At 46.1% G+C, this 25,501-nt stretch overlaps 1 protein-coding gene and 1 pseudogene across 2 annotated transcripts in view; one reads left to right on the top strand and one right to left on the bottom strand.

The window, feature by feature from the left end:
• Positions 1-25,501, top strand: part of COPZ2 (COPI coat complex subunit zeta 2) — a 324,698-nt gene that overhangs the window by 225,812 nt on the left and 73,385 nt on the right. The gene's annotated exons all lie outside the window — the stretch shown is intronic.
• On the bottom strand, positions 12,457-12,574 carry LOC134898103 (5S ribosomal RNA; annotated as a pseudogene).

A 25,501-nucleotide genomic window follows, 5' to 3' on the forward strand; every position in this document is an offset into this window, starting at 1 on the left:
AGGCCCAGTCCTCGGTCGTCTGGTCCCGGAGCCGCGCCGCCGTCCCCCTTGCAGAGCCAGAAGAACGAAGAGAAGTTGAAAATCGGCGGCTGAAGACTCCGGTCTTCATTAAGGTAGCGCACAGCTCCCTATGCACACCACACACTCCGGTCACTGATGGGTGCAGGGCGCTGGGGGGGGGGGCGCCCTGGGCAGCAATTAGATTACCTTACTTGGCGAAAAGCACATAATACAGTCTGATAAACTGTATATGTGCATTAACCCCCGCCATTAAAGTACATAAAAGGACAGAAGCCCGCCGCTGAGGGGGCCAGGCCTTCTTCCTCAGCACACCGGCGCCATTTTCTCTTCACAGCTCAGCTGGAAGGAAGCTCCCCAGGGGTCTCCCCTGCAGTATCCTGGTACACAAAGGGTAAAAAAGAGAGGGGGGGCACATAAATTTAGGCGCAAAACTGAGTTTATAAGCTGCTATAGTGGAAAAATCACTCAGTATAGTGTACATCCCTGTATTACATAGCGCTGTGGTGTGTGCTGGCATACTCTCTCTCTGCCTCTCCGAAGGGCCTGGTGGGGGAACTGTCTTCAAATAGAGCATCCCCTGTGTGTGTGGTGTGTCGGTACGCGTGTGTCGACATGTCTGAGGTAAAAGGCTCCTCTAAGGAGGTGATAGAGCGGATAAGTGTGTGGGAGGGTGTCTCCGTCAACAATGCCGACATCTGTTGGATATGTGTAAGTGCTGAGGTAAAATTATTGCACAAAAGGTTAGGGAACAGAAAGGAAATCTACCCTGGTCTTTCCCTATGTCACAGAGTCCTTCAGAGTCTCTCTATGTTCACTATCCAAAATAACAAAGTATCGACACGGAGTTTAACTCCACTGTCGACTACGATAATGCAAAGTTACAGCCAAGAGGGCTAAAAGATATTCAATATATGATTATTGGAATAAAAGATGATTTGCATATCACTGATGACTCATCTGTCCCTGACACGAGAGTACACATGTTAAGGGGAAGAATGCGGAGGTAAATTTCCCTCCTCTCATGAGGAAAAAGAGCGGGAATCTCCAGACAAGAGACGGCAGCTTCCCACAAGAGAATTCTCAGGCTGTATCCTTTCCCCACTAGGGCCAGGTTGTGTTGAGAATCCCTTGGGTGTCCTGTTTGCACTAGCTATTCTCAGGGATCCTGCAGATAGCGTGCACATTCTAGTATACTACCCAGACCGGCGATTGTGTCGGCATGGGTTTATAGCGCTGTGGCAGCGTGGATAGGTACCTTATCAGCAGAGATTGAGACCCTAGTATGCATATAAATATTTTAAGATGCTGTCTTAAGTGATAGATATATAATTATAAAGCATGCCCAAAGGGACATGAGTATACTGGGTCCTAGAGACAAAAGCTATGTCGATTTCTGCTTGACGTGTCCTGTAGAATATACATTGGACAGATGATGCCGACTTAAGAGGCATATGGAAGGCTGAGGATTGTGTGGAGAAAGGTTCTCGGGCCTGGTCTCCACAGTTATAGCTGGTAATTCTGATATTTTGCCTTATATTCCTGCACAGCCTAGGAAAGCACGACATTATTAAATGCAGCTTTTCAAATAAAGAAACAAGAAAGTCTGAGGTGCGTCCTTTCTTGTCAGAGCCGGGGGCAGAGGAAAGAAGCTATACAACACAGCTAGTCCCCAGGAACAGAAGTCCTCCCCGGCCTCTACAAAAATCCACCGCATATCGCTGGGGCTCCACAGGCAGAGCTAGGCCCGGTGGGGACACGCCTTCGTAAGTTCAGCCACAAGTGGGTTCACTCCCTGTTAGATCCCTGGGCAATAGAAATTGTATCGCAGGGATACAGGCTGGACTGTGAGAAGATGCCCCCTCGCCGAGGACCCGGCGGGCTTCCCCCCAAGAGAGGGAGCCAGTGTTAACTGCAATTCGTAAATTGTATCTTCAACAGGTGGTGGTCAAGGGTCCCCTCCTTCAACAAGAGGGTGTTATTATTCGACCATGTTATAATCCCGAAACCAGACGGTTCGGTTAGACCCATATTGAATTAAAATCCCTGAACATATACCTGAAAAGGTTCAGGTTCAAGATGGAATCGCTAAGAGCGGTCATAGCATGCCTGAAATGAATCGGGACATAAGGGATGCATACCTTCGTGTCCCCATTTATCCACCTCATCAGGCGTACCTCAGAATTGCGGTACGGGATTGTCATTACCAATTTCACCAAGGTAATGGCGGATATGATGGTGCTCCTGCGGAAGCAAGGTGTCACTATTATCACATACTTGGATGATCTCCTCATAAAAGCGAGATCAAGAGAGCAGTTGCTGGACAGCGTATCACCTTCTCTGGAAGTGAAACGGCAACACGACTGGATTCTATATATTCCAAAGTCGCAGTTGGTTCCTACAGCTCATTTGCCTTGCCTAGGCATGATCCTAGACACAGACCAGAAGAGGGTTTATCTCCCGATAGAGAGAGCTCAGGAGCTCATGACACTGGTCAGGAATCCATTGAAAACCAAAACAGGTGTCAGTGCATCACTGCACTCGAGTCCTGGGAAGGATGATGGCATCATACGAGGCCATCCCCTTCGGCTGGTTCCATGCAAGGACAATGGAACTTACTGGACAAGTGGTCCGGATCACATCTTCAGATGCATCGGTTAATCACCCCAGGGCCAGGGTGTCTCTCCTGTGGTGGCTGCGGAGTGCTCACCTTCTCGAGGGCCGCAGATTCGGCATTCAGGACTGGGTCCTGGTGACCACGGATGTAAGCCTCCGAGGGTGGGGGGCAGTTACACAGGGAAGAAAATTCCAAGGTTTGTGGTCAAGCCAACAGACTTGCCTTCACATCAATATCCTGGAACTAAGGGCCATATACAACGCCCTAAGTCAAGCGGAGTTCCTGCTTCGCGACCAACCGGTTCTGATCCAGTCAGACCGCAGGGGCTCATGTAAACCGCCAGGGCGGCACAAGGAGCAGGGTGGCGAGGGTAGAAGCCAGCAGAATTCTTCGCTGGGCGGAGAATCAAGTAAGCGCACTGTCAGCAGTGTTCATTCCGGGAGTGGACACGACCTCCACTCGGGAAAGTGGTGACTTCATCAGGAAGTCTACACGCAGTTTTGCAAATTGATGGAAACTGCCTCAGGTGGACTACATGGCGTCCCACCTCAATAAAAAGATAAAAAAGGTTTTACGCTGGGTCAAGGGACTCTCAGGCGATAGCTGTGGTCGCACTAGTAACACCGTGGGTGTTCCAGTCGGTCTATATATTCCCTCCTCTTCCTCTCAGACCCAAGGGCTGAGAATTGTAATAAACGGAGGAGTGTGAACAATATTCTTTGCTCCGGATTGGCCAAGAAGGACTCGGTACCCGGAACTGCAAGAAATGCTCTCAGAGGACCCATGGCCTCTGCCTCTCAGTCAGGACATGTTGCAACAGGGACCCTGTCTGATCCAAGACTTACCGCGGCTGCGTTGGACGGCATGGCGGTTGAACGCCGGATCCTAGCGGAAAAGGGCATTCCGGATGCAGTTGTTCCTACGCTGATAAAGGCTAGGAAAGACGTGACAGCAAGACTTTTTCACTGTATATGGCAAAAATAGGTTGCTTGGTGTGTGGCCGGGAAGGCCCTACAGAGGAATTCCAGGGGGGTCGATTCCTGCACTTCCTACAGTCAGGAGTGACTATGGGCCTAAAATTAGGATCCATAAAGGCCAAGATTTCGGCCCTATCCCTTTTTCTCTCAAAAAGAACTGGCTTCACTGCCTGAAGTTCGGACGTTGTTACAGGGGTGCTGCATATTCAGCCCCTTTTGTGCCTCCAGTGGCACCTTGGGATCTTAACGTGTGTTGGATTCCTAAAATCCCACTGGTTTGAGCCACTTAAGACCGTGGAGCTAAAATATCTCACGTGGAAAGTGGTCATGCTTTTGGCCTTAGCTTGGACTAGGCGTGTGTCAGAATTGGCGGCTTTGTCATGTAAAAGCCCATATCTGATCTTCCATATGGAAAGGGCAGAATGGAGGACTCGTCCCCAATTTCTCCCTAAGGTGGTATCATCGTTTCATTTGAACCAACCTATTGTGGTGCCTGCGGCTACTAGGGACTTGGAGGATTCCAAGTTGCTGGACGTAGTCCGGGCCCTGAAACTTTATGTTTCCAGGACGGCTAGAGTCTGAAAAACTGACTCGCTATTTATCCTGCATGCACCCAACAAGCTGGGTGCTCCTGCTTCAAAGCAGACTATTGCTCGCTGGATCTGTAGCACCATTCAGCTTGCACATTCTGCGGCTGGACTGCCGCATCCTAAATCAGTAAAAGCCCATTCCACGAGGAAGGTGGGCTCTTCTTGGGCGGCTGCCCGAGGGGTCTCGGCTTTACAACTTTGCCGAGCTGCTACTTGGTCGGGTTCAAACACTTTTGCAAAATTCTACAAGTTTGATACCCTGGCTGAGGAGGACCTTGAGTTTGCTCATTCGGTGCTGCAGAGTCATCCGCACTCTCCCGCCCGTTTGGGAGCTTTGGTATAATCCCCATGGTCCTTACGGAGTACCCAGCATCCACTAGGACGTCAGAGAAAATAAGAATTTACTCACCGGTAATTCTATTTCTCGTAGTCCGTAGTGGATGCTGGGAGCCCGTCCCAAGTGCGGACTCTCTGCAATACATGTATATAGTTATTGCTTAACTAAAGGGTTATTGTATGAGCCATCTGTTGAGAGAGGCTCAGTTATTGTTCATACTGTTAACTGGGTTTAGTTATCACGAGTTGTACAGTGTGATTGGTGTGGCTGGTATGAGTCTTACCCTGGATTCCAAATCCTTTCCTAGTAATGTCAGCTCTTCCGGGCACAGTTTCCCTAACTGAGGTCTGGAGGAGGGGCATAGAGGGAGGAGCCAGTGCACACCAGATATAGTACCTAATCTTTCTTTTAAGAGTGCCCAGTCTCCTGCGGAGCCCGTCTATACCCCATGGTCCTTACGGAGTTCCCAGCATCCACTACGGACTACGAGAAATAGAATTACCGGTGAGTAAATTCTTATTAGACTCGAATCACGCCCGAATATGGGTATCACTACACAATTTTATCAAATCCGGCACATATAAACATTGGCGTTTCCCTACCTCTCTAGCAAACTTACAAAAATGTAAAGATATGCTGAAAACGGCTGGTTTGACTATGCGGCCAACAATGCCGTACACTCAGATGATACCGCTTTATTCTGGCAGGCAGCCAAGGCATGCTTACAAGGAGCCATTATTTCGTATAGGAAAGATCTTCATGCTCTTTTACTACAGGCACAATTAACTGTAACAGACTTCTACCAAGCGATGCAAACACGCTCCTCCCCAGCTAATGTCCAAGCTTATAAAACTGCTAAGTCTCATTACGACAACATTCTTACACAGCTTGGTGATCAATATAGTAACAAGGGATGTTATCTGTTCCACAAATATAATAAATCAGGTTGTCTTCTTTCTAATCTGATCCGCGGCTCCCGACAGTCAGGTGAGGTACATACACTGAAAACAACACAAGGAACCCTATCATCACAAGAAGATGTAATCTCTTACACTTTTAAAAATTTCCTACAAGACATTTACTCTCAGGAGGACACTGACCTTTTTAGTAAAGACAGATTTTGGACAGACTTATCACTACCTCAAATTTCTTCAGCTCACTGCGAGTCCCTCCTGACCCCCACTTCTGCGGAAGAAGTTGCAAAGGTTATTAAAGGGGCAAAACCCCTTAAAGCGCCTGGTCCAGATGGCCTTACCTCAGAATTCTATAAAATCCTTCTCCCCCAACTTCAATCCCCGCTTACTAACTTTTAATGATTCCATAATTAAGGCTCATTCCTCACCCCTGCGTTTTAATTCAGACTTTATTAAAATGCTCCCTAAACCTGGCCGTGATATCACATTGCCTTCCTCATATAGGCCAATTTCTATACTTAATACAGACTATAAGTATTTTACTAAAATTTTAGCTGATCGTTTGAAGCTCATTATCCCCAATGTAATTCACACTGATCAATCTGGCTTTATATAGGGAAGGCATTCTGTCACAAATATTTGTAAAGTTCTAGCTGCGGTCGTCCATACTGGGAGCTCTCCTGGAAGTGATCCCAGTCTCCTACTATCGCTAGATGCGGAAAAAGCTTTTGACCTGGTGACCTGGGATCACCTCTATGACTCTCTCCGTAAATTTGGTTTCCCTCAACTATACATTGACTTAATTTGTGCATTATACACCTCACCTTCCTCACAAATGGATTTTTAACCCCTCCGTTTATTATTCAACGTGGGACTAGACAGGGGTGCCCCCTCTCCCCGTTGTTATTTGCAGTGGCTTTAGAGCCATTGGCTGTAGCACTACATAATCTCTCTACATACACTGGTATTAAGCTGGGGTCCTCAGAATTAAAATTATTGCTTTTTGCCGATGATATGATGCTATTTCTTTCCAACCCAGCTGTGTCCATCCCGGCTATAATGGAGATTATCACGTTATTCAGCTCGTTTGCAGGATACTGTGTTAATATCCAGAAATCCGAAATTCTATTGTTGTCTCAGTCTTGCACTGCCCTTCTTTCTTTGCCTGCGTTATCGCAATTTCGTATCTCCCACAATTCTTTAAAATACCTAGGAATACATATTCCCGCTAAGATTCAACTCCTATATGACCTACATTTTTCTCCAATTATTCGATCCATTTTAACCCAACTACAAAATTGGATGCATCTACCTCTGTCACTCTTAGGCTTATTAAAAATTTGGTATTCCTCAAACTCTCCTTTTACATACAGATGCACCCAATTGCCATGTCCAAAGTTGATATTGCAGTATGTACTAAAGCGTTTATAAAATTTATATGGCAATCGAAAAAAACGAAAATTTCCCGTTTCCATTTGGTCCAACCAAAAGCCCTAGGTGGCATGGCCCTACCCGACATTAAAGAATTTTAATTTGCGGCTTTCTTTCGTTATATCACAGATTGGCTTCTAAATCATAACCATTTTACGAATACTCCTCTTGATGAGGCCTTATTCTCGCAGTACGCCCCAGCAGCTTTCTTACATCTTCGCAGAAAATGTATCCCTCCTCATATTATAAATCATCCTTTCTTTAAAGATACTTACTCCGCTTGGATAACAATTAATAGGAGACTAGGTCGAGGCTACACCACCTTACCCTATATCCCTATCTGGGGAAATCCATAATTCTTACCATCGCTACACAATAGGAGGTTTTCTGACTGGGCTTGTAAAGGCATCAGAGCTATTTGTGATTTCTTCGATCCCAGAGGCCATATACTCTCCTTCCAACAATTATAAGAGAAATTTTGCCTTTCAAATTCCCAATTTTATATGCATTTACAGCTACGACATTACGCATCCTCTAAACCTCACTCTATGTTTGCTCCGACCTCCGTTACTGCAAATAAACTTGACTCTCTACTCCATTATTTGCGCACAAACACATTTTGAATCCGGCTTTTATACTCCCATTTGCTAGCTAGTTATCTGTCCAAATTATGGGGTCCTACTTATTTAAATTGGGCCAGAGATATTCCTGAGCTTACTGACCTTCAAGTTATTATTGCTCCGATTACCAAAATATTGACAGCTGTAGGTTCCTCTATGATGCAAGAGGTGCATTATAAATTTATTTACAGGGTTTATTCGTCAAAAACTCAAAGAAGTCACATGTTTTCGGAGGAAACGGGTCATTGTCCGAAGTGCAATGCCTCGCGCACTGATTTTGTTCATAACGTGTGGCCCTAAGATCCGTCGATTCTGGAATAAGATTTTACTATTGATTAACCAGTCCTTCAATCTACAGTTATCATTCCACCCCATTCCACTATTGTTTGCCAACTTTACCAAACTGAATCTAATATAACTAACCTCCTCCCCCTCCTGACGCTAATAGTCACAGTAGCCAAAAAGACTATTCTTCGCAAATGGCTAGATAAATCTGCACCCTTGATTAGTGATGTTAAAGCTATTCTCCTTGATATACTTTATTATGACCTTAGAGATACTTTTTCTGATTTAGAGAAAGGGGTTCAACGCTTTTCCAAGAAATGGGACCCATATATTGTGACCCTGCCTGATACGACTCGAATGCAAATTGTGAAAGTGTTTGATTCCACCACTTGGTTCTTGTTGCGCAAAATCACCTAGGTGGAGTTATTTAATTTCCTCTTTCTCAACTGATAGCTATTTTCTTAGATCTATAGGCCTATATTTTTTTCTCCTAGTCCTTGTGCTCGATTCATACACCCTTATTGACCTTTGTCTTACTCTTCATTTATGTTATATCTTGTCATTGTTGGAAGATGCTTTAGTGTCTTCTCTGTGACTGACGTCATGTGGACTCTGGTGCTTAATAGTATGTGTTCCCCCTAAGCCTCCCGTTCTCCTTCTCCCCATTCTTTTCCCTACTCCCTGACCCGTTCTTACTCTATTCCTGCTTCTATCTGTTCTTTCAACTTAAATAAAAAAATTATTTTGTTTGTTGACATTGAATTGTTGGTATTACTGTGTGGTTTTTGCTGAAGAGTCTTACAGATGACTTATACGTTGTACGATGTTCTGTTTTTATTATGTGGTTCTTTGACAATGTCGCAATAAAAACTGTGAAACAGAAAAAAACTATACTTAATAACAATTTTGACAAGTGACTCATGTTACAGACGAACGTTATATTTCTGTCCCCAAAGGGCTCTGATCAGGGGCGTAGCCAGAACTTTGTGGACCCTATAGCAACATTTTGAAGGGGCCCCAGTCCCAATGCTTTTAGAGAGACACGTCTCTGCAGCAGTTGTTAATTTTATGCCCTATAATAGTGCCCTAGTTAATTTTCTGAACCATAGTAGAGCCTTATTTAATGTTATGCCCCATAGTAGTGCCCTAGTTTCTCTAACGTCCTAGAGGATGCTGGGACTCCGTAAGGACCATGGGGATAAACGGGCTCCACAGGAGACATGGGCACTTTAAGAAAGACTTTGGATCTGGGTGTGCACTGGCTCCTCCCTCTATGCCCCTCCTCCAGACCTCAGTTTGATACTGTGCCCAGTGGAGACTGGGTGCATTTCAGGGAGCTCTCCTGAGTTTCCTGTAAAGAAAGTATTTTGGTTAGGTTATTTATGTTCAGGGAGCCTGCTGGCAACAGACTCCCTGCATCGAGGGACTGAGGAGAGAGAAACAGACCCACTTCTCTGAGTTTCAGGGCTCTGTTTCTTAGGCTACTGGACACCATTAGCTCCAGAGGGATCGGTACGCAGATCTCACCCTCGCCGTCCGTCCCAGAGCCGCGCCACCGTCCTCCTCGCAGAGCCGGAAGATAGAAGCCTGGTGAGTATGAGAGGAAAAGACTTCAGAGGCGGCAGAAGACAGCTTGATCTTCATAGAGGTAACGCACAGCAGTGAAGCTGTGCGCCATTGCTCCCATTCACCTCACACACATCGGTCACTGTAATGGTGCAGGGCGCAGGGGGAACGCCCTGGGCAGCAATAAAAACCTCTCCTGTGGCAAATGTATATATATACATGTATAGGGTGAGCTAACAGTGCCAAAAATGCAGTAGACAGTAATTTTTCACAGTACGTCGATTATACCCCAGTAGAATACCTAGTCCCTATATGCCACTCCCCTTTCTTTATGGGGCGTCTGCTAGATCTTAAGTAAAACCTGCACTTGTACGTGTGCAGGATGGGTAAAAATTGGAAAAAGCAAATAAGATCAGAGCGACCATAGGTGGTAAAATACTTTAAGAGACTAAGAAAAATTCTTCTAAAACAATGAGGGGTTTATTTACAACGAACGTTTGAGACAATTGAACATATAAAATATAAAAACATAGAAAGAGAGGGCAACATGCATAAAATGCTGTTTATTGAAAATGGAAAAGTAAGGTATGTTCCTGCGCACTCTCTTTGCTGCCCAGTGTAAGGTCCTATCCTGATGTGTCACCACACACCTGTAGAAGACTATATACACAAAAGAAAGGTAGGATAGAACCTGCTGTTGGCGCAAAGTTAGGATGATTGTATTTCACCGTAGGATCACTGTCCAAAAATGTAGGTGAGGAAGTCCGTTGCTGCTCCCAAAAAGTGTTCCTCGTGGGAAATGTTTTCAGTCGATGTTACATGTGGAGAGAACACAAATGGTATACAAGGGTTCAATGGGATTTCCACAATAAAGTTAATTCAAATGAGGGTGACTTCTCCCCGGACTCTGTGAACTATGGTGAAACGGGGAAGTGAGAAGGTATCCGTAGGGGTTCACCCTGGTGTTTCAAGATAGGCGTGGCTCCTCACATGTGTGCTTACTTTCATACATATGGAGAAAGCCTATAAAGGTTTCTTTAAAGCCTCTAAATCAATACTCCTGGTGTTAAAAATGGGTGTACCCCAAATATTCACATGTAGATACTTCTAGAAGATGCTCACATCCATGCTTACTTCAACAGGCGCCGTACTTTCATGTAACGGTATCTTTAATTCAGCTGGCTGGATGATCGTCCTCGTTCACTCCCTTACTTCGTATTTAGGCTCGGTCGTTTTCCTGCTGATGGAAATGGTTGGAGTGGTACCTCAAATCCTCACATGCTCCACCAACGCGTTTCGACTAATTAGTCTTTTTAGACCTTGAAAAAGACTAATTAGTCGAAACGCGTTGGTGGAGCATGTGAGGATTTGAGGTACCACTCCAACCATTTCCATCAGCAGGAAAACGACCGAGCCTAAATACGAAGTAAGGGAGTGAACGAGGACGATCATCCAGCCCGCTGAATTAAAGATACCGTTACATGAAAGTACGGCGCCTGTTGAAGTAAGCATGGATGTGAGCATCTTCTAGAAGTATCTACATGTGAATATTTGGGGTACACCCATTTTTAACACCAGGAGTATTGATTTAGAGGCTTTAAAGAAACCTTTATAGGCTTTCTCCATATGTATGAAAGTAAGCACACATGTGAGGAGCCACGCCTATCTTGAAACACCAGGGTGAACCCCTACGGATACCTTCTCACTTCCCCGTTTTACCATAGTTCACAGAGTCCGGGGAGAAGTCACCCTCATTTGAATTAACTTTATTGGGGAAATCCCATTGAACCCTTGTATACCATTTGTGTTCTCTCCACATGTAACATCGACTGAAAACATTTCCCACGAGGAACACTTTTTGGGAGCAGCAACGGACTTCCTCACCTACATTTTTGGACAGTGATCCTACGGTGAAATACAATCATCATCCTAACTTTGCGCCAACAGCAGGTTCTATCCTACCTTTCTTTTATGCATAAAATGCTGTTTTTTTTTAAAAACGGTTGCAAAAATATTTTTTTAAAAAACAACTTTCCATAGGACATATAAAAGACAGCAATAAAAAATAGTGCTAAAAATATATGTATTTAAAAAATGAGAAGCTCTAGAGACAATTATATGTCTAAAGTTATGTATAGAGATATAAATAGATAAAAAGTTCTGTATAAAGAAAAAGCAGCTTAACTGAGGATTTCAATAGTAGCAGGAATCACCCAACGCGTTTCGTCTGGTCTGATTTCATCAAGGGGTAATGAGCCAAGTGGGACACATCATCTATATATACCCATATGGATGTGGAAGTGGTTAGTGACATCACTTCCTGTGATTAATTGATATTTAGAAAACAGGATTCAAAATTACATATAGATTATAACTAATGGTGAGGGAGGCATTAGATGTATTAAAGCGCTTGGTTTGCGCTTGTAAAATATGCAGGGAGTCTTTAGAAAACTTTAAAGTCTGTTAGGATCGTTATTTCCGGTAAAAGACACTAATCGCGTCATTTCCGCCCCACTTCCGGTGTCCGCGGTTTCCTTCTGCGCATGCGCCGGCTGATATACAGGAAAGTGCGGCGGCCATCTTTTTAGAGTCCATACGGCGGGACAGTTGTTTGTAATGGAAGCGGGTGCCGGCGGCCATCTTTTCATAGAAAGTATTCATTCAGTTAGATGGGTGAGGCATGTTCCCATTGTCTCCACACCGGAAAACCGCACATGTAAATAAAACATAAGAGCGGAATCAGTGCTTATATACAGTTCAGTAGTTATGTGTATTCCATACTATATATACAAGATCTTCAGAGTACTATGTACTAAATATGTTATACTGTGTGTGGTTCATATCCTGGATCTGATAGATATATACACACAGTGCAAATCATATGAGAATGACACCCCTATAGAATTGTACATCTAAGAGGCAACAAGGGATTTGATTTGAGATATAGTGGTTAAACATAGAGTTAATATATTAGGGAGTGGGTGTGGCAATCAATATCATGTTTGTACTAATTATACATAGGTGGATAACGTCATATATAAAGGAGTGATTTTAATTGGTCAGAATATAGAAATGGAAATAGCACGCCCCTGATCCAGTTATTGTTACAGCACCCGGTCTTCTTGGGAAGTTACCTTACCCAGTACTGGCCGGGCCAACACTGCTTGGCTTCCAAGATCAGACGGATTTGGGCATATCCAGTGTGGTATGACTGTAATATAGGATCTGGGCGATGGAAGAGAGGGTCCAGAGGTTGGGGAGACACCGCCCCGCATAACAATATGCACCTAGCTAGGAGCAAGTAAATAAAAAAAACAGCATTTTATGCATGTTGCCCTCTCTTTCTATGTTTTTATATTTTATATGTTCAATTGTCTCAAACGTTCGTTGTAAATAAACCCCTCATTGTTTTATAAGAATTTTTCTTAGTCTCTTAAAGTATTTTACCACCTATGGTTGCTCTGATCTTATTTGCTTTTTCCAAGTATATATATATACATGTACAGCTGGGCACTGTACATGTATATAAAGAGCCGCCGCCATGTTTTTAAGAATTTTGAGCGGGACAGAAGCCCGCCGCCGAGGGGGCGGGGCTTCTCCCTCAGCACTCACCAGCGCCATTTTTCTCCACAGCACAGCTGAGAGGAAGCTCCCCGGACTCTCCCCTGCTTGATACCACGGTGAAAGAGGGTTTTAAAGTAGAGGGGGGGGGGGGGGCACATAATTGGCGCATATACATACTTGAAAAGCGCTACTGGGTAAACATTCTGTGTTTTTTCCTGGGTCATATAGCGCTGGGGTGTGTGCTGGCATACTCTCTCTCTGTCTCTCCAAAGGGCCTGATGGGGAACCTGTCTTCAGAAAAGAGCTTCCCTGTGTGTGTGTGTGTGTGTGTGTGTGTGTGTGTGTGTGGTGTGTCGGTAGGAGTGTGTCGACATGTCTGAGGTTGACGGCTCACCTAAGGAGGAGGGGGAGTGTATGAATGTAAGGTCTCCGTCGGCAGCGCCGACACCTGACTGGATGGATATGTGGAATGTTTTAAGATTGTAAGCTTGCGAGCAGGGCCTTCCTACCTCTGTCTGTCTGTTTTTACCCAGTTTTGTTATATTACTGTTGTCCTAATTGTAAAGCGCAACGGAATATGCTGCGCTATATAAGAAACTGTTGTTAAATAAATAAATAAATAAATAAGTGCTAATGTTAATTTATTGCACAAAAGATTAGACAAAGCTGAAGCTAGGGTACAGTCAGGGAGTCAACCCATGTCTGTCCCAATGTCGCCGGGACCTTCGGGGTCTCAGAAGCGCCCACTATCCCAAATAGTAGACACAGATACCGACACGGATTCAGACTCCAGTGTCGACTACGATGATGCAAAATTACAGCCAAAAGTGGCTAAATGTATTCGATATATGATTATTGCAATAAAAGATGTTTTGCATATCACAGAGGAACCCCCTGTCCCTGACACGAGGGCACACATGTATAAGGGAAAGAAACCTGAGGTCACCTTTCCCTCCTCACATGAGCTGAACGAATTATGCGAAAAAGCGTGGGAAACTCCAGACAAAAAACTGCAGATTCCCAAAAGGATTCTTATAGTGTATCCTTTTCCCGACAGAATACGGTGGGAATCCTCCCCTAGGGTAGACAAGGCTTTGACACGCTTATCAAAAAAGATAGCGCTCCCATCCCAAGATACGGCTACCCTCAAGGATCCTACTGACCGCAAGCAGGAGGTTACCTTGAAGTCCATTTACACACATTCTGATACGTTACTCAGACCGGCAATTGCGTCGGCCTGGGTTTGTAGTGCTGTAGCAGCATGGACAGATTCCTTATCAGCGGATATTGAGACCCTTGATAAGGATACCATTTTAATGACCCTAGGGCATATAAAAGATGCTGTCTTATATATGAGGGATGCTCAAAGAGACATTAGTTTACTGGGTTCCAGAATAAACGCTATGTCTATTTCTGCTAGGCGAGTCTTATGGACCCGACAGTGGTCAGGTGATGCCGACTCAAAGAGGCATATGGAGTTTTTGCCTTACAAGGGTGAGGAATTGTTTGGAGAGGGCCTCTCGGACCTCGACTCCACAGCTACGGCAGGTAAATCGAATTTTTTGCCTTATATTCCCTCACAATCTAAGAAAGCGCCTCATTATCAAATGCAGTCCTTTCGTTCAAATAAAAGCAAAAGAGTACGTGGATCGTCCTTTCTTGCCAGAGGTAAGGGCAGAGGGAAAAAGCTGCACAACACAGCTAGTTCCCAGGAACAGAAGTCCTCCCCGGCCTCTGCAAAATCCACCGCATGACGCTGGGGCTCCCTTGAGGGAGTCCGCTCCAGTGGGGGCACGTCTTCGACTTTTCAGCCACATCTGGGTTCACTCACAGGTGGATCCCTGGGCAATAGAAATTGTTTCCCAGGGATACAAGCTGGAATTCGAAGAGGTGCCTCCTCGCCGGTTTTTCAAATCGGCGCTACCGACTTCTCCCCTGGAAAGGGAGATAGTGTTACATGCGATTCACAAATTGTGTCTTCAACAAGTGGTGGTCGAGGTTCCCCTGCTTCAAAGAGGGAAGGGGTACTACTCAACTCTGTTTGTGGTCTCGAAACCGGACGGTTCGGTCAGACCCATTTTGAATTTAAAATCCCTGAACCTTTACTTAAAACGGTTCAAATTCAAAATGGAATCGCTCAGAGCGGTCATCGCCAGTCTGGAAGGGGGGGATTTTATGGTATCTCTGGACATAAAGGATGCATACCTGCATGTTCCCATATATCCTCCTCATCAGGCGTACCTGAGATTTGCGGTACAGGATTGTCATTACCAATTTCAGACGTTGCCGTTTGGGCTTTCCACGGCCCCGAGAATTTTCACCAAGGTAATGGCGGAAATTATGGTGCTCCTGCGCAAGCTGGGTATCACAATTATCCCGTACTTGGACGATCTCCTCATAAAAGCGAGATCACGGGAGAAGTTGCTGAACAGCGTATCACTTTCACTGAAGGTGTTACAGCCACACGGCTGGATTCTCAATATTCCAAAGTCGCAGCTGAATCCTACGACTCGTCTGCCCTTCTTGGGCATGATTCTGGACACAGACCAGAAAAGGGATTTTCTTCCGATAGAAAAAGCGCAGGAACTCATGACTCTAGTCAAGAACCTGTTGAAGCCAAAACAAGTGTCAGTACATCATTGCACGCAAGTCCTGGGAAAAATGGTGGCGACGTACGAAGCCATTCCCTTCGGCAGGTTCAATGCAAGGACTTTCCAATGGGACCTATTGGACAAATGGTCCGGGTCACATCTGCAAATGCATCAGCGGATCACCCTGTCCCCCAGGGGCAGGTTATCTCTCCTGTGGTGGCTGCAGAGTGCTCACCTTCTAGAGGGCCGCAGGTTCGGCATTCAGGATTGGATCCTGGTGACCACGGACGCGAGCCTCCGAGGTTGGGGAGCAGTCACACAGGGAAGAAATTTCCCAGGCCTTTGGTCAAGAGACTTGTCTTCACATCAACATCCTGGAACTAAGGGCCATATACAACGCCCTACGTCAAGCGGAGACCTTACTTCGCGACCGACCAGTTCTGATCCAGTCAGACAACGTCACCGCAGTAGCTCATGTAAACCGCCAGGGCGGCACAAGGAGCAGAGTGGCGATGGCGGAAGCCACCAGAATTCTTCGCTGGGCGGAGAATCATGTAAGCGCACTGTCAGCAGTGTTCATTCCGGGAGTGGACAACTGGGAAGCAGACTTCCTCAGCAGACACGACCTGCATCCGGGAGAGTGGGGACTTCATCAGGAAGTCTTCGCACAGATTGCAAGTCGGTGGGGACTGCCCCAAATAGACATGATGGCGTCCCGTCTCAACAAAAAGCTACAAAGGTATTGCGCCAGGTCAAGAGATCCTCAGGCGGTAGCTGTGGACGCCCTAGTGACACCGTAGGTGTTCCAGTCGGTCTATGTATTTCCTCCTCTTCCTCTCATACCCAAGGTGTTGCGAATAATAAGAAAAAGAGGAATGAGAACAATACTCATTGTTCCCGATTGGCCACGAAGGACCTGGTATCCGGATCTGCAGGAAATGCTCACAGAAGATCCGTGGCCTCTTCCTCTAAGACAGGACCTGTTGCAACAGGGTCCCTGTCTGTTCCAAGACTTACCGCAGCTGCGTTTGACGGCATGGCGGTTGAACGCCGGATCCTAGCGGAAAAAGGTATTCCGGATGAGGTCATTCCTACGCTAATAAAGGCTAGGAAGGACGTGACATCTAGACATTATCACCAAATATGGCGAAAATATGTTTCTTGGTGTGAGGCCAGGAATGCTCCTACGGAAGAATTCCATCTAGGCCGTTTTCTTCACTTCCTACAAACTGGAGTGAATTTGGGCCTAAAATCAGGCTCCATTAAAGTTCAGATTTCGGCCTTATCCATTTTCTTTCAAAAGGAATTGGCCTCTCTACCTGAAGTACAGACTTTTGTGAAGGGAGTACTGCATATTCAGCCTCCTTTTGTACCTCCGGTGGCGCCTTGGGACCTTAACGTGGTGTTAAGTTTCCTTAAGTCACATTGGTTTGAACCACTTAGAACAGTAGAGTTGAAATATCTCACTTGGAAGGTGGTCATGTTGTTAGCCTTGGCTTCGGCTAGGCGAGTTTCGGAATTAGCGGCTTTATCACATAAAAGCCCCTATCTGGTTTTCCATATGGATAGAGCGGAATTGCGGACCCGTCCTCAATTCCTACCTGAGGTGGTCTCATCCTTTCATATGAACCAACCTATTGTTGTGCCTGTGGCTACTGACAAAGCCTGCTGGATTGCTTTATCGTATAAACAACCCTTTATGAGGTCTAAGAACACTGTACGCTGAATGCGTGAGAAGTACCGTAAAGGTACGCTATTTGCGTATCGATCGCTTAGCCGTGATCGAGACGCTCAGGCGTCACGTTTACTCACGAGTAAATGATCACAGGCAGGCACGCTATTGGCTATAGACAAACGTAATGCTTCGCTATGGCGTAGCGGACGCTTGAGACCACGAGGAGGTCACCAGCGGCGCAGACGCTCACAACGCTAAACCTTGATATCTATATCTTTGACAATGAAATACACAGAATACCTTAATGTGAATACAGGGTGTAAGTGCAACCTTGTGTAACCTGACTAACTACAAAGCTGCTTGAGCGTCACCGACGCTCAAGTGAACACTTAAAACTATAGGAAATACACAGGTTAGGGTCCAAAGCCTATTATATGTATTATAACTAATATACTTGCAAAAAGGAATCACAGTACAAATGATACACTACAATATAACAGAGACTTCCTAACCAAAATAGCTACACTAGAAATACAATACAATACCAATCTAATACAATACAATACTAGTCAAGGGGAGATATGGGAGAAAAGAGAAGGGAGAGAGAGAGACGGAGAGAGAGAGAGAGAGAGAGATGGAGAGAGACAGAGAGAGAGAGAGATAGGGAGAGAGATGAGAGAAATGGCTCACAGAAAGACAATGATTACGGAGAGAAACTTACGCACAAGGGTAACGATTGCAAGCGCTTCTGGACAGCCAGCTTCCCGATTATCAGCAATGAGAACCGTTTGATGAGAAGTGAAAGCTGGATGCCACAGGCCCGTCTTTTATGCTACTCACACAATGCAATCTAATGGTCCCTACAATCTCATTGTCCATTGGACGCAGGAATTCGGCTTCGCATTATAACAAAGGTCATAGGTTGATTCATACAGGTGGGCTGTATCAGTGGTCTTGGTTATGCAAAACCATGGGTGATAACTAACACATTCCTGTCTTCTGGAGAGCTATTGTTTGGCGAATACAAAACAGAATCCTGTCTGGGTTCTGTTCTATATTCATGATGTCCACTTTCAGTTGAGACAATGACATCTCAGCCCTCATTCTCCTGTATACAAATCCAGCCCCATTTGTAAACACAGGTGTTGGCCCTCCTCATTGAGTCTCAAAGCTCAGTGTAATTAAAGACTATTGTACTCCGTCTGCGGGAAAGATACTGATTTGGAGTACAATTGATCTTCAATTACTATTCCGGTGCTTACCTTATGCATGTAAAGTTATGAGGCCCTCCCAACATGCAAACTATTGTTTGGGGGATCTCTGAGGTCAAAGAGCCATTTGAGACCCACTGATACCTGTCTCCACTGTTCAGGTGCATGACTAAGTAAGAACAAATAATAATAAATGGACATAACTTCTTATGTCCATAACTATTCGCACGAGCGATTAATACGCTCCAAACCAACACCGGAATATTGCTATTTAAATACCCTTCCGATGGGTACCAAACACTGCTGTATGATTCCTGTTAGACCCTTCCTACAATACAAAGAGGGATTCCTCCGTTCAGGGACATTCTATATTAACCAAACTTTCAGAATCTATCAAAGGGACCATGGTCTACAAACTACATTAATTGTGAAAATATGTAACGATTGGGTCGCACGCTACGACTACATACTCCTTACCGTAAATACGCATACCGATGCGAGCGGGTGCACGCATCAGCGGGTATGCGCTATCACGGGAAAGCGCACGCATGCGCAGCGCGGACCAGCGTGAGGTGCAAATATGGCAGCGTGTATAGGGATATTTTTCTGACTTTGACACTACACGTGACTTGGAGGATTCCGAGTCCCTTGATGTGGTCAGGGCTTTGAAAATTTACATGGCCAGAACGGCTAGGATCAGAAAAACAGAAGCACTGTTTGTCCTGTATGCAGCCAACAAGGTCGGCGGCCCTGCTTCAAAGCAGACTATTGCTCGCTGGATCTGTAACACGATTCAGCAGGCGCATTCTACGGCAGGATTGCCGTTACCAAAATTGGTTAAGGCCCATTCCACTAGGAAGGTGGGCTCGTCTTGTGCGGCTGCTCGAGGGGTCTCGGCACTACAGCTGTGCCGAGCTGCTACTTGGTCGGTGTCAAACACCTTTGCAAAGTTCTATAAGTTTGATACCCTGGCTGAGGAGGAGCTCCTGTTTGCTCAATCGGTGCTGCAGAGTCATCCGCACTCTCCCGCCCGTTTGGGAGCTTTGGTATAATCCCCATGGTCCTTACGGAGCCCCAGCATCCTCTAGGACGTTAGAGAAAATAAGATTTTAAACCTACCGGTAAATCTTTTTCTCGTAGTCCGTAGAGGATGCTGGGCGCCCGTCCCAAGTGCGGACTTCTTCTGCAAGACTTGTATATAGTTTTGCTTACATAAGGGTTATGTTATAGTTTTCATCGGTCTTGGACTGATGCTATGTTGTTTTCATACTGTTAACTGGTTAGTATATCACAAGTTATACGGTGTGATTGGTGTGGCTGGTATGAATCTTGCCCTTGGATCAACAAAAATCCTTTCCTCGTACTGTCCGTCTCCTCTGGGCACAGTTTCTCTAACTGAGGTCTGGAGGAGGGGCATAGAGGGAGGAGCCAGTGCACACCCAGATCCAAAGTCTTTCTTAAAGTGCCCATGTCTCCTGCGGAGCCCGTCTATCCCCATGGTCCTTACGGAGTCCCAGCATCCTCTACGGACTACGAGAAAAAGATTTACCGGTAGGTTTAAAATCTTATTTTCTCTTATGAATCACAGTAGTGCTTTAAGTTCACCCTATGTCACATTTCAGAGCTTCCAGTACACATTATGCCACACAGTACCCCCAATTCACATTATGATATATAGTGCTCCCCGTTCATATTGTGCCTCATTACAGTGCCCCGGTTCATATTATAATTAAAATGCCCTCCAGTTAATTTTATACCACACTACAATAAGCAGGACCACCAGGGGCATACCTAGATATATTGCAGGCCCCAATGAAAAAGTTTGAAAGTACCCCTACGTACCACGCAAAAAAGTTATATAACATATGTAACTTTGACAGGGAAAGTGGGCCCTTCTTAGCTCTGGGCCCCATAGCAGCTGCACTGCCTGCACCTATGGTAGCTACGCCCTTGGCTTTCATACAAATTACTCAAACCTGTAGAATCCACATGAATTAATCAATATAGGGCTGTTTATCTTCCTGATGAACTGTAAAGATGTATAAAATATTTCATCTGGTGATGATGGTCATAAAAAATATGTTTATAAAATAAGTGGAAATTATCCATTTTCTCATACGTCTTAGAGGATGCTGGGGTTCACTTTATGACCATGGGGTATAGACGGTTCCGCAGGAGCCATGGGCACTCTTAAGACTTTTCAATGGGTGTGAACTGGCTCCTCCCTCTATGCCCCTCCTCCAGTCCTCAGTTTTAGAAATGTGCCCAGGCTGACTGGATGCACTCCAGGGGAGCTCTACTGAGTTTCTCTGAAAAGACTTATGTTAGGTTTTTTATTTTCAGGGAGAACTGCTGGCAACAGTCTCCCTGCTTCGTGGGACTGAGGGGGCAGAAGTAGGAACCAACTTCCTGAAGAGTTTCATGGCTCTGCTTCTGGCTGACAGGACACCATTAGCTCCTGAAGGGCACTGAACGCTAGCCGTGTCTAGATGCTCACTCCCACAGCGCGCCGTCACCCCCCTCACAGAGCCAGAAGTCAGAAGACAGGTGAGTGTAAGAAGATAGATCTTCAATCAAGTAAAGTGACGGCTGAGGTACCGTGCGGCTGGCGGGAGCGCAGCGCGCCATTGCTGCCCACACACAAAGGCACTGCAGGGGGGGGGTGCCCTGGGCAGCAAAATACCTAAATAAACTGGCTAAAAGGGGGCATAAGATGCCCAGGCACAATCCTACCCCCGCCAGTATAAATATTATGTAAAATCTATGAGGTAAAAATGCGCCATTGCGGGGGCGGAGCTTCTTCCTCAGGCAGCCAGCACACTGTTCAGCGGCATTCTCTCTCTCTCTCCTCAGGCTGCAGAGACATCGCTGGTCCTCCTCCACTTCTGACTACAAGTATCAGGGTGTAAAACGGGGGGGGGCACAAGCGAATTTGGTGCTTTACAAGTGTGTTTACTGTGTAAAACAGCGCTGCATGTCAGTGGGCATTTTGTGTTCACAGGCATTAGATACTGGCACTGGGGTTGTGAACTGGCTGCTCCTAAACTGTGTCCCTCTGACAGATTTTACTGTGGGTCTGTCCCCTATAAGTCCCAGTGTGTCTGTGTGGGTGTTGTGCACGAATGTGACATGTCTGCAGGGAGGCAGGGAGTTCTTCCCCGGAGGAAGCCATTTTAGGGACACAGAGTTGTAATGTGGTGGCGCTGCCGACACACCAAGAGCCTGCTTGGGTGAAAGAAATACGTGATAGTATGCATCATATCAATAAGAGATTAGATAAGTCTGAATCTCATGCAGAATGCTGGAGAAAATCTGTGGAAGATGTGATATTTCAGGGTTCTGTTCTTCCATCCGCAGGCGACCCCTCTGGGTCACATAAGAGACCGTTTGCAAATATTGTGAATACTGATACCGACACGGACACTGATTCCTGTGTCGACGATAGTGACTCCAGGGAAATAGATCATAAATTGGCAAAAAATATACAATATATGATTGTGGCTATAAGGGAGGTTCTGGAAGTCACGGAAGCCACTCCTGTACCTCAGGAGAAGGCCTATTTCTATAAAGAAAAGAGATGTAAGGTCACTTTCCCTCCTTCCCACGAGCTGAATACTCTCTTTGAAGGGGTGTGGGTGAATCCCGAAAATAAATTTCGTATTCCCAAGAGGATTCAGATAGCTTATCCTTTCCCTGTAGAGGACAGAAAAAAATGGGAGTCACCCCGTGTTAGACAGTGCACTGTCCAGGTTGACAAAGTAGGTTATTCTCCCTGCACCTGGCACGGCTTCACTAAAGGAGCAAGCAGACCGCAAAATGGAGACTACATTGAAATCCATTTATGTTGCCAATGGTACGCTGCTCAGGCCCACAATTGCTTGCGCGTGGGTGAGTCGTGCTATTGAAAAATGGTCAGAAAGCCTGTCATCGGAAATTGACACAATTGATAAAGATGAGATACTCCTTAAGTTAGAGAATATAAAAGATGCTGCCGCACACATGCTAGAGGCGATGAAAGATATTGGACTCTTGGGTTCAACAGCCGCTACCATGGCAGTATCGGCTTGGCGGGTGTTGTGGATTCGCCAGTGGAACGCGGATGCGGATTCCAAGCGGAATATGGAGGCTCTCCCATATAAAGGGTGAGGCCTTATTTGGTGATGGACTGGATGCGTTAGTCTCGGCGGCTACCGCAGGTAAGTCGACTTTTTTGCCTTCTGCTCCTGCACCGGCAAAAAAGACATATCACTGTCACATGCAGTCCTTTCGGCCCAATAAATACAAAAAGGCAAAAGGTTCCCCCTTCTTTGCAGGTAGGGGAAGAGGAAAGGGAAAGAAGTCCACAGCAGCTTCAGGATCCCAGGAGCAGAAGTCAACCCCTACTTCTGCCAAATCTACAGCATGACGCTGGGGCTCACTTGCGGGAGGCCGCTCGGGTGGGGGCACGTCTCAAACGGTTCAGCCAAGGTTGGATTCAGTCTGGCCTGGACCCCTGGGTTTTGCAGATAGTATCCCAGGGGTACAAGCTGGAGTTTCAAGACGTTCCCCCATGCCGGTTTTTCAAATCGACCGTGCCAGCTTCTGTTCCAGTACGAGAGGCAGTAACAGCGGCAATTCAAAAATTATGTCAGGATCAGGTCATAGTCCTGGTATCTTTGTCACAACAAGGGGAGGGGTTTTATTCAAGCCTCTTTCTAGTTCCGAAGCCGGACGGCTCGGTCAGACCGATCCTAAACCTAAAAAATCTGAATCTCTACTTGAAAAGGTTCAAGTTCAAGATGGAATTACTCAGGGCAGTGATTTCCAGTCTGGAGGAGGGGGATTACATGGTGTCAGTAGACATAAAGGATGCTTACCTGCATGTTCCAATTTATCCTCTTCACCAGGCTTATCTGAGATTCGCGGTTCAGGATTGCCATTACCAGTTCCAGACGTTGCCTTTCGGTCTTTCCACCGTGCCGAGGGTATTCACCAAGTTGATGGCGGAGATGATGGTCCTCCTTCGTCAAAAAGGAGTCAATATAATTCCTGATCTGGACGATCTCCTGATAAAGGCGAGATCCAGGGAGCAGTTGCAACAGAACATCACACTCTCCCTGTCCATACTCCAACAACACGGTTGGATCATAAATTTTCCAAAGTCACAGTTGGAACCGACGACAAGATTGTCTTTTCTCGGGATGATTCTGCACACAGAAGTTCAGAGAGTTTTTCTTCTGGTGGAAAAGGCTCTGGAAATCCAGCAAATGGTAAAACAGATATTGAAACCATCAAGTGTGTCGATCCATCAGTGCATTCGGTTGTTGGGGAAAATGGTGGCGGCCTACGAGGCCATACAGTTTGGCAGGTTCCATGCCAGTTTTTTCCAGTGGGACCTGTTGGACAAGTGGTCGGGATCCCACCTACACATGCACCGGAAGATAGTCCTGTCGTCAAAACCCAGGATTTCACTCCTGTGGTGGCTACACAGTTCGCACCTACTAGAGGGACGCAGATTCGGGATTCAGGACTGGGTCCTGGTAACCACGGATGCAAGTCTCCGAGGCTGGGGAGCTGTCACTCAGTGGGAAAGCTTCCAAGGAAAATGGTCAAGTCAGGAAGCCTGCCATTACATAAACGTGCTGGAATTGAGAGCCATTTACAACGGCCTTCAACTAGCGGTACATCTTCTTCAAGATCATCCCGTGCAAATCCAGTTGGACAATGTAACAGCAGTCGCGTACATAAACAGGCAGGGCGGAACGAAAAGCAGAGCGGCAATGGCAGAGGTGACGAAGATCCTCCTCTGGGCTGAAAGACATGTACAGGCTCTGTCAGCAATTTTCATTCCGGGAGTAGACAACTGGGAAGCAGACTTTCTCAGCAGACACGATCTCCATCCAGGAGAGTGGGACCTCCACCAAGAAGTCTTTGCAGAGGTGACAAGTCTTTGGGGAGTTCCTCAAGTAGACATGATGGCATCTCGTCTCAACAAGAAGCTTCAGAAATATTGTTCCAGGTCGAGAGACCCTCAAGCAGTAGCAGTGGATGCGCTAGTGACCCAGTGGGTATTCCGGTCAGTGTATGTCTTCCCTCCACTTCCGCTGATCCCAAAAGTTCTCAGGATCATAAGAAGAACAAGGGTTCGAGCAATCTTCATTGCCCCAGACTGGCCAAGGAGGGCTTGGTACCCAGATCTTCAGGAGTTGCTCATAAAAGATCCTCGGCCTCTTCTTCTTCGGGAGGACCTGCTGCAGCAGGGGCCGTGCGTGTATCAAGACTTACCACGGCTACGTTTGACGACATGGCCGTTGAGCGCCAGATCCTAGCCCGAAAGGGTATTCCAAAGGAAGTAATTCCCACACTTATTCAGGCCAGGAAAGGCGTAAAGTCGAAAGATTACCACCGTATTTGGAGAAAATATGTGTCTTGGTGTGAATCCAAGAAGGCTCCTACGGAAGAGTTTCAGGTGGGATGTTTTCTCCATTTTCTGCAGGCTGGTGTGGAGGCGGGCCTTCGATTGGGGCCAATCAAGGTCCAGATTTCGGCCTTGTCAATTTTCTTCCAAAAACAATTGGCCGCTCTTCCAGAAGTTCAGACCTTCGTGAATGGGGTTCTGCACATCCAGCCTCCATTTGTGCCTCCAGTGGCACCATGGGACCTTAATATGGTGTTGCAGTTCCTTCAATCGGATTGGTTTGAGCTTCTACAAGAGATAGAGTTGAAGTTTCTCACTTGGAAAGTGGTGATGCTTTTGGCATTGACATCCGCAAAGCGGGTGTCTGAATTTGGGGGCCTTGTCTCACAAGAGCCCTTACCTGATCTTCCATGAAGATAGGGCAGAGTTGAGAACTCGTCAACATTTTCTTCCAAAGGTGGTTCCATCTTTCCACATAAACCAACCTATTGTGGTGCCAGTAGTTACTGACAAGTTCACTGAGTTAAAGTCTCTAGATGTGGTTAGAGCTTTGAATATTTATGTCACTAGAACAGCTAGGATACGGAAAACAGAGGCTCTGTTTGTCCTGTATGCTCCCAACAGAATTGAGTGTCCTGCTTCCAAGCAGACTATTGCGTGCTGAATCAGAGGTACGATTCAGCATGCACATTCTACGGCTGGATTGCT

Source organism: Pseudophryne corroboree, chromosome 3 (assembly GCF_028390025.1).
Source record: "Pseudophryne corroboree isolate aPseCor3 chromosome 3, aPseCor3.hap2, whole genome shotgun sequence".
In the NCBI taxonomy this organism is placed as follows: Eukaryota; Metazoa; Chordata; class Amphibia; order Anura; family Myobatrachidae; genus Pseudophryne; species Pseudophryne corroboree.